This window comes from Oncorhynchus gorbuscha, linkage group LG05 (genome assembly GCF_021184085.1).
Source record: "Oncorhynchus gorbuscha isolate QuinsamMale2020 ecotype Even-year linkage group LG05, OgorEven_v1.0, whole genome shotgun sequence".
Lineage (NCBI taxonomy): Eukaryota > Metazoa > Chordata > Actinopteri > Salmoniformes > Salmonidae > Oncorhynchus > Oncorhynchus gorbuscha.
Genome location: NC_060177.1, coordinates 51,413,956 through 51,424,562, shown reverse-complemented (window position 1 = coordinate 51,424,562; position 10,607 = coordinate 51,413,956). Strand labels below are relative to the sequence as shown.

Sequence of the window (10,607 nt, the reverse complement as noted above, 5' to 3'; positions counted from 1 at the left end):
TATTTCACTCATATTTCCAACATATCACCCCTCATATAATATTATCCATCTGTACATCAGTTTTATTGATTTCAGTGGAAGCATGAAATAATATAGGAGTACCATTCAATATTGTTAGATTTTGAGATTGTCATATTTCGTCACTGCAAAATAACCACGTGAAAAGAAGTTCCTCTTCTGAACTCTTCTTTTGTGATTATTTAGTTGATACTAAGGCTTATTTCAGTAATTCAACTTTTTTTCTAGCTGCTTTGGATAATTATATCAGGTATTAATTTAACTATTTCCTGAATATTGTGGTTATTTAAAAAAATACAAGACTGTATTTTTTTTTTTGTGCCCCTTATTGGACGGTAATATTATTTTGGGGGGCAATAATCTAGCGAATATATGCCACCGCTTACAAAGGTCTGGGTGTCACTGATCCCTCAGAGGACTAAATATACTCAGGAGTGACTGAGGCAGGTGGACCGGCTGGAGGGGAGAGGGGGACATGGGGTGGGGGTGGGTGGCTGGGTGGGTGGGTGGCCAGAACAACTCCTGAGTTCAGTGTGGAAAGAGATCGGAGGCTAAACACAACCCAAAACTGGGGTTTCTGTCCAAAGCCAGCTGGTCTGGCTTTTATACATGCAGGACATTTTTTGTTTTGTTTTTCAGTTAACTTTTACTTTTATCTCTAACACTTATCTATTTTTTTTTTTCCCACTTGTGACTGTTTGATTGAGCTGGCCTTCAATTGGTTCTGTAGGGTGATACTTCCTGGAGAAGCAAAGAACGGCACGGGTGAGTTTTACAGAGCACAATCCCACCTTCCCCTTTTCCTCTCCATGGTGTACTGTGACTTTCTGCATGTGGAAAAATCCGGTTCTGGCAGTGGCGCTCTTTTTGCCATAGAGTGGATGATGGCATGTTCCAAGCCAAAGGCAATAAATCTGTCAAACAACTAACTCTCTTGTAATATAGTATTCGCATATCGTTCGTAAATGATTCATTTTGACTTTATTGAAAAGTGAAACAATCATTTTGTTGTGTTATCGAACCCATATGGACGGACAAGGGCAGATAATTGACGCTAGGTTGTTTTACCTTAGGTACTTACACTTAGTGCGTGACAGAGAACCAAGTGGATGGAAAATCTTAAGGGTTGAGCTATGCTGAAGCTGGAGATTCGGCAGTCACTAACAGCTGTTGCCAATCACTTCTGTGCGAGTGAATGGCCAATCGAGGCTCCTGTAGCTACATATGTCTACCTTTTTACTTCTCTAAGGCATGACGAAAGGTTTGACTATCTAAAGAAGGACTTAATAAGAATAATAATACTGTGTTGTGTATTCAGTCAGTTTGGGTTATTGACCTTCCTAAGGTTAATTGCTAATAACACCTCATTGCGCAATCTGAAATCCTCTGTGAGTGAAAAGCGCCTGGCTTCAACATGCTGTTTTCCTTACAAATGGCTTACACCTGCAAGGTAGCTACCTAAATGGCTGCTACAGATGTCAATATCAATTTTTGTCACACAGATTAACACTAAGTAAGATATGTGTCATATTCCACCAACTGAAGGGAGTTGATATTGAACCAACTGCCTCTACTCAATAGCAGGCAAACGTCCTAAAACAACCAGGAAGAATTCCATATCCAAACAAAAGTTTAGTTCGATTTCTTATGGATGCTGAATGGCTTTGTTAATCTTTTTCTTCAGACATTTGGAAGTCATTTTTGTATTGCCGATTGGGCATGTGGGAATGTTCTGGGAGCCTAATTTAGCAACCAGATTAAAGACAACTGTTGATGGCCCATCAGCAGGCAATTCAGTAGCAGTAATATCTATTATAACAATTTCATAATATCCATAATAACAATAATAATAATAGTAACAGAGTTACTGCAAATGAACAAATGTACATTTGTATAATGGTATACATTGTACCATTCTTATTTCTCCCACCAAGATGATTGGGTTAACCCAGAGTCATATAGAGTATTAACCTAGAGTCGCTGTCCGTGCCCCCTCTGAAATCAAATTAGCATTATATAAAAATCCCCACAAAAATCGCTCAGTTTTAAGCAAGACATCCGTTTTCTTTTGCATCAATCAACTGTTTTAGGACATCGCATTTCCGCTTCGGCAGTGAAAGGTGACAGAGATAGAACGGTGTTTTTCAGACCACAAAACTGTCTGTAGTGTCCGAAAGGTTTGGCCTACAAAGAAAGATGAGACTCTCCTTCTATGGAAATATGAGACTCTCATGAACACTATGTGGTGATCCCCCCCCCCCCCCCCCCCCCCAAAAAAAAAAAACGTCTTGGGACTCGTCTGAAGTTGGTACAGATGATTTCCCATCAAATACTTTTTTCATATATTGTTTTGATACTTCAAAGGATCTTAAAATTCTAAATCAAGTAGAAAAATGATCATTGGTATGACCTTCTTAAAACAATGTCATATAGCTTAGTAGTAGGTTCAGGCATACATTGTGAGGCACAACCTTTTTTTTACCTCCTAACATTAACCCTGAAAAGAGGAGACATCTCTTCAAACCAGTTTACAAAAGATCTCTCTTCACTTACAAACTTTTTGCCACCAAATTCCACCGCTTTGATCGGAAGCGGAGTTGAGGAAACCCTCTCTGCAGGGTGGCGAGCTCTCTTACGCAGGCATCTCTCTCCCTTTGAACCTTCAACCACCACCCCCATCCTGTCACTTCGCTACCACTCTGTACCATTTCCTGTGTCACTTTCCTGTACCTACCCATTCTCTTGGAAGCTTCTCACAGTCTTGATCCACTCCAAATTGACCTTCTATCCGTAATGACAAATTACGCTTATTGTGGGCTCAGTAGTACACCTGACAATCACAGCAAAAAGATAACCATGTGTTTAGGTCTTTGTTTGTATCTAAACTTGGCTACCTTAATTACAGAGATTAGACTTGAGCACATTGTCCTGGTCATTTTATAAGTCTGGTGCAATCGATATGCTTGTTTGGATTTACATTAAGCCTTGCGTAGAAAGCAGGATCTATAGGCGTCCATAGCTACTGTTGTGTTTTAATAGCTCTTGTTATATGGCTTGGCAGTAGTTGTCATGGTTATGCTGGATATTGCTGATCCAGACGCCATGATCTTTGGATACACAAGCCATGTTATCGTAGAAAGTGCAATTCATATTCAAAAGAAATGATTACTTAACCAAGACGTATTGTACACATGGAAGCAGTTTCATCGCAAAGGCAAAGAAAGGACAAGTATCTTTGTTCCACTGTAATTGCTTGCAGTAACGGGCCTAGTATTTCTTTTTCTCCCCCCCCCACCCCTTCTCTTCTACTCTCTTTTTTATTTCATTTCAAATGTCCACGTCCCAGCGGCAGTCAGGCCTCGTTTATGAAAAAATACCTTTCCAGTCTAAGTCTACCCCCCTGAGCAGTGTCGGTGCCGTTTGTACAGTACGCCGCTCGGTTTCTCTGCCGCCCCTACAGAGTGCCAGTGCACTGGGGCTGCCTGAATCTACAAAACATTAATGGTGCTCGCACTACGCGAGGCAGCAAGCCTTTTGATCTGCAGCTAATCTCAGTGGCTTGCCTCCTGTCTGATGGCGTCTGAATAAGAATAAGTGGGACGCTGGAGGCACGGAGAGATTAGACGCCGCCTCACGTCTGCCACACTGTGTCTCCCTTCGCCGGGGGTCGCGGGGCCTACTGGATCATGTTAGGGCTGCGTTTCACATTAAAGCACAACGACTTCCATTTGCTTTGCTTCACAGCTAGATGTTATCAGAGTCAGTTGCTGTATGTGGGAGACACATGCTGCCTAGTTCTGCCGAGTGGTGTTAAGTAGTCAGGAGAATGGGTGGAGGTCACCGCTGCTGTAGGTAGTTGTGCTGTGTAGTGGTTGTCATGGGAATGATCAGTTCTATTCTCCCGTCCCCAGACCTCATGCCCTCATTTTAGGCCCCAGCCTTACTGATGCACAAACAGCTGTACCACTTTAACCTGGTGGTTTACAAGCCATGCAGGTGTCTGAAAGGCCCAAAGCGTTGCGTATGGACTGACCCTAGATCAGGTCTGGGCACAGTATTGAGAGGTCCTGGGGCCCAGGCTGAACAAGACCTAGGTGGAAGGACATCCTTGTCACGCAAGTAGCCTGGACTCTCAGATCTTATTTGAATAATTTATGATTGGATTTCTTTCCCCCTGTAGCGTGCCAAAGGAGTAGGGCAATATCGCCACAGGGCCCATCCCCACTCACACACATACTGCACTGTACAGCCCCTAAACTAACCTATTCTGTTACACCACTCTTCTTCTGCCCATTATACCAGCTCTTATGGTTCTAAAGCAAGGTGTGCACTTGTGTTATGTAAGTGTATACATGTACTGTACACAAGTGTGTGTACGTGTGTGTGTGCAGCAAACCTAATTGCATGTATACTTCAGGGGCAAATATATCATTTTAGAATATAAATGAATTCAGCAGCTGGTGAAGGGCATTCAGACTGTGTAAACATATTGTATATGCTGTATAATAACAGCTCAAAACTACAAATGATGATCATGTCAGATTTTTAAATATGATTTACCTAACGGCAGTAGGATTTATGTTAACAACGACAATACTCTACCTTGATCGGTTTAAATATTCACATTATGACCATGACTGCTGAAATGTCAAATCACGTGTGTGATCTTTCCAATGCCACAGGGTAACACACAACATCTGTCAGGTACAGCCTCTGCTCAGCCTCGGGAAACACTGGTTGGCACCCCTCCACTGGAGAAAAGAAAATGTTACGTTGGCATCCCCACTACACAGGCTCTGTTATAGAGGGGCTGAAACGATAAAATAACTATCCCTGTTTCTGAGCAGTCGGGAGCAAATGACTTTCCAGCCGTTCAAAAGGAGGAAAAATCATTAGCGAGGGAGAAGCCATTCTTTTTTCTCCCATGAAGTCATCTGGAGACAAAGGGAACGGTGAGTGAAAGACTGACGTGTAGAGCGAAACCACAGCCATCCTGCGTTCTCTGAACAGAAGAAAAGAGGGAGTTTAGGAAGCGGAGACGACTGTCCCTGTCAGCGTTTGCGATTTTTAGCAGCTTGAGGGGCCACAGCAAATGGAAGTTTATGTGAATATTAAAACTCTTCATGTATTGATTAAATATTCAGCACTATTAATGAGGCTGTGGGATGCTATCTACAAAGGAATGGCAATTCTTAATATTTTACGACCCATTGAAACAAAGATGTAGCAATGACATGTATACTTTCCATTAACGAGAAAACTGTGGGATACTATCATTTGCAGTTTCTTGTTAGATAGTTGAACAATGAGTCGTCGTAAGTTTCACTGGCCAATGCCACGCATAGCTCATTTGCTAAGCCAATTGAATCAGCTTTGACAAGGGTCTATGGCTCCCCTATAGACAGCACCTATAACTGCATAACAACTCAACATACCGTGCATTGGTCTCCACATGAAGGACATAACAATACTTTGAGCTTTCAACATCAAACCCTGGGAAAGCCACGTGATTATCGTATCATTATTTGAATAATGAATGAGTTTATCTATATAATGACCAGCCAAGTCTTGTCTTGGGGGGCGTATGTTTAGTCGTGAACCGTTTTGGCAGAGCAGGGTAGGAGGTGGTTACCTCAAGGCGAAGACCCAACATGTCCCCAATGGTGGCCTCACCCTTTGGTACCAATAGCAGTAGTTCAGCCAGCGAACACAGTCACACGACCGTGGGCCTTTTCCTGTGAGGTAACAGAGGTGTCAGGCAGAATAAAGGGAGAGCTTGTCCTGCTGCTTGTGCCTCATCCATAATGTATCAGAGGTGTAGTGTTCGGACGCTGTTTGAACAAGACAACACGCAAGCTACCAAAAGCATCTCTCACGTGGCAAAGCTCTGTGACGACTTCACCACTACTTCACCAAACCTTCAACGTGCAGTTACGGTAGTCCGTCGACGATATCAAATGAATTCGACATCTAATAAGCTTTTTGCATCGAGAAGTACAATTGTGAACACGCTACCCACTGTATGTGCATTGCGTCGTGGTATTGTAGCTTTCGGCCTACCAAAACAATGTAATTATACATGCCTCACCCAGAAAATTGCCTCTAGCTAAATGAAAGCTCTTTAGGACTTTATGGGGGAAATAATATAAAGTACTGCCACAATGAATAGTGAAAAGGCTGGATCTCTGCATTGTATGGAGGAATATTTTACAGTGCTCTTGATCCACTGCTAGTGGGGGGAATAGTGAGGGGGTCGGGCAATTAAAAGAAAGATTGTAATGCTAGTTGAGCCCTGTATTGGACTGTAGGTCTGGGGGTTATACAGTACAGTATAATCCCCATGTGTCTCCTGCAAATGTTACTGTCACGTTCTGACGTTTATTTCCTTTGTTTTGTATTTATTTAGTATGGTCAGGGCGTGAGTTGGGGTGGGCAGTCTATGTTTGTTTTTCTATGATTTGGGGATTCAGCCTAGTATGGTTCTCAATCAGAGGCAGGTGTCATTAGTTGTCTCTGATTGAGAATCATACTTAGGTAGCCTGGGTTGCACTGTTTGTTTGTGGGTGATTGTCTATGTTGATTGCTTGAGTCAGCACAGTTCTCATTAGCTTCACGGTCGTTATTTTGTTTATTGTTTTTGTATAGTGTGTGTCAGTGTTCAGTGTTTTCTTTATTAAAATTCATGATGAACACCTACCACGCCGCATTTTGGTCCTCCGATCCTTCTCGCCTCTCCTCTTCAGATGAAGAGGAGGACGTCCGTGACAGTTACACTGCTTTTATGGGTGAATTCAGTGGCTCAGGCCAGAGAGGGTGACTGGAAAACCACTAGGCCCTACTGAACCATTAGTATCACTGAATCATTGGTAGTTCTGAACCATTAGTAGTACTGAACCATTTCTCACTTCCTGTAGAGAGGTGAAAAACCCAAAACAAAACATATTTAGATATTTTTTCTGACTTTTCAATTCCTACAGTGTATACAGTGAGCGCTACACCACCTTTTCATAATTCACCACATGCAAATGCACTTCGTTGCACGATGTTGTCAGAATCTCACTCTTGAAATGTGGGAAACTATTGTGTCATTGTGTACAGAAGTATATATTAAACACAATTGTCTTGCATAAGGGCATATGGCATCTGTTAATTAAAAAGTGGCTTTCCTAATTATACTGTACAGTGGTATCATTCTACAACTGTAATTACTAATGATATTGCCTTCAGAGTTTCATTATGGGCTTTATTAATAAGGCAGACAAAATTATATGTAATGTAATGCTTTGGATCACTTACACAAATACTGCAGAAGAGGGGAAGAGAAAGATCCCACAGTGTATATCTTTGTCTCTGAATATTCTCCTGTGCACTGTGCAGTGAGTATTGTATTGGTGTATCTTCCATGAGATCAATAGCCAGCACATATGGTGGACTGATCTAGAGATCTCTGGCACTTTCGCTACTGTTTAAGCACAGTAACGGAGATTGTAGTGTGGTACGCAGAGACACACGCACGCGCGCACACGCACGCACACACACACACAGGCATAAGCACTTGCACACACACACAATCTATAGACCTATGGATCCTGTGTGAAGTTAGCCTGTAGGTCACTACAATGCATTTGGCCTCATCATGTAAAATCAAGCCAATGTCAAAATAACACCTGTCTCTCTCCAACTCATTACGGAATAGGAGACAGAGAGAGACTGTTACACACCAACAAAGGGAAGCCTCTTCAAATATGTCACTGCAGCGCTAAGCTGATTCTCCGGGGTGGGACTGAGTGCTTGACAACCTTATCAACTGTGACAGGCAGATTGTGTTTTCACATGAGCATGATCGACAACAGATTACACCTGGCCTGGGCTGTTCCTGTTTACCCAGGAAATGTATTGGTGTTTACAGTGCTCTTATGAAAGGCAGACCGGCTCCCTTTTTTTCTACCCATTACAAAAACACACACACATCAGGCAGCCTATTATGTGTCACATGCTATAAAGTCACTCCAAGAGAATTCTTTAAAGACTATCTGAGTAAGATCAATATCCGTAACCGCACTTGTGTGTTTGACTCACAAACAGTCATCGTTTTCCTCATCTCCTCCATGCACAATTCATGCCAAACCTCGTGAAATTGCATTCGACCAAAAGCCTACCGTGTGTATATACAGAGTGACATATTTCAAATTGCATAATCATTCTGGCAAACAGTACATTATATGCATGTGACTGTCAATTCCCTTAAAGTGCTAAACATGTACAGGTTGGGAATTTCTCATAATGGGGGGGGGACAAAGGGAGGGGAGCCACAATAAAAGTGTGTCAGGATGGGACAGTGGGATCCAGGGGTGGGCTAAATGTTGTTTTATGGGAAATATAGGTCTATATGCTGTTGTACACAGAATAGTAAACTAGCCAAATCTTCTATGTCGGGCCATGTTAAAAGCAAAGGTATGTTGTATATTATGCTCCGTGACCCTGCTTCAATTAGACGACGTGACGCATTACTAGGGGAATTAGATTTACTTAAATATGGTTAGTTGATTAACGGACAACATTCAACATTATACATTGTGGCAAGATAAAAGAGGGTGTAGGGGTTGCTATCAGCGGGCCATAATTATATGTCAGGCTAGTTTAGGAAACTAGCAAGTTAATCTATTTACAAGGCAGGACAAAGACTATGAGGAGAAATCGAGACGAGAAGATGTAACAATGTCCTGGAATGGCTGTTCACATGAAAAGAGAGTGGCACAACAATGTCTTCAGATTTGTAACATTTTGTCAGTGACCGTATACCCACAAGACAAAACAGACTCAGTTAGATGTGCTGACCCGATCAGTCTCACGCCTCTCTGCAATACGATCAAGTGCTATAATAACTCAATCCCTATATAAAGTTATCCAATATAAATTATATGATAACGTTAAACACATAGTGTTTGCCCATGATGCAGAGCACGGACTACTTTATTACTATTTTCATACTGTACAGAGGCCATTGAGTTATACATTGTGCAGCCATAGTGGCACGTAATTTGCAACTCCTTCGAGTAAGTTCAGTCATTTATGTGCGTTGACTGAGCAAGTCTCTTTACCGTAGACTCCTCCCTCTCGATCCTCGCCACTTCAGGTCAACTGTCCCAATAGTTGTATACTTTCAATATAGCCATTGCATCTCACACACACTCTTCTATAAGTGACTGGTTTACCCAGCATTCTCCCAGTCTGATTACCATCCTCTGATCTCTCCAAGTGCCAACCATTTGAAGACGACCTCAAACACTGATGAATTCGGATGAATCACTGACAGACTACAAACAACACACACACCACAAAGGGCATGGAGTTTGACGACTGAAAAAACGAAGGAACAGTGAATGTGGTGGGTACAATCTCCCAGAAATTGTACAGTCTGTCAATCCATAGCAACCCCCAACACACGACACAATAAAAATACACAGCACCACCCTGTGAGCAAGGCTCCACAAATGATCACCATAGCACTCAGATTCAACTATCCTATACAAAGTGATAGGTATGATATGAGTTACTATGCGACCCGTGTGTGTGTGTAGGGGGGTGGGGCATGCTGAGCTTCACGGCCTGCCATTGATAACTGTCATGTTTTGTGATGGGCCTACTATGTCTAACACATTCTAGCCTATCAATTATTCTGGGGTTTAGTCAGTGGAAATGCGATTGAAGATGAAAGGGTCACGTGATGTGAAGGTGGTATCCCGAGTTATCGGACACCACAGGCTTCAGTTGCAGGCAGTAATGTCCGCCCGTCAAGCAGATTAGCAAGTGTGATTTATTTACGTCTGATTTCATGTTTCCCCTTTTTCTCTGACTTGCCTTGTATTGTACTGAGGTGAAAGGCCTGTACAGGGGTTAAAATAATGTTAAGCGAGTCTATGGCCAGGAATACTGTTTAACAAAAAGGGGAAATTAAGATTGTTCTTTTTCCAACTACTATTCAAGAAACTTGAGGCTGACATGCATATCATTAGAATATAATAGAGTCCTGGTATTACCAGGCCTATCTGGGATCATCTCACAAATAGGTTTGGCTCCTCTGTCTTATCTGAAGAGGCATGCTTGCTGTGTTTTATTGTTATCTTCACACTAATAGAGTGGATGTTTTCAAATCATTTGGTTGGGGATAACACTTGCTAATTTCCTCATGCTTACTGTCTGTGTCAGGCCTTATCTTGTGAGATAACTGGGGACTGGAGAATGATTGGCAGATGCAGGACAGCTCTTTTAGATCCTGAACATTGCATTGTCTCACAGAAACATCTACTTGTGCAAAGATCTTGAATGTTTTTAGAAAATATCCTTTGACAAATTGAAACAATATTTTATTATTATTACTATTATTATTATTAGTAGTAGTAGTAGTAGTAGTAGTATTGTGGTTGTTTCATCTAGGCCTATAGGCTATGCTGCATCCGATAAATAAATAAAAAAACAGATTAAAGTCAACTATATTTAGCGCTTAATTAATGTCACTGCGTAAAGTTAATATAATATATTACAAGGACAACAACAACAGTTTGGTAACTTGAATTTGATGTAGTTGA

General features: G+C 41.8%; 1 protein-coding gene across 2 annotated transcripts in view; it reads left to right on the top strand.

Annotated features, from left to right (window-relative positions):
- Positions 1 to 543: 543 nt before the first annotated feature.
- Positions 544 to 10,607, top strand: part of LOC124036015 (myocyte-specific enhancer factor 2C-like) — a 98,466-nt gene continuing 88,402 nt past the window's right edge. The window contains exon 1 of one of the 2 annotated variants that reach the window (XM_046350048.1): positions 544 to 783. The gene's annotated coding sequence lies outside the window, so the exon portion shown is untranslated. Of the gene's footprint in view, positions 784 to 9,386; positions 9,407 to 10,607 lie in introns of those variants that run through there. The other variant, XM_046350049.1, reaches the window with a different exon arrangement.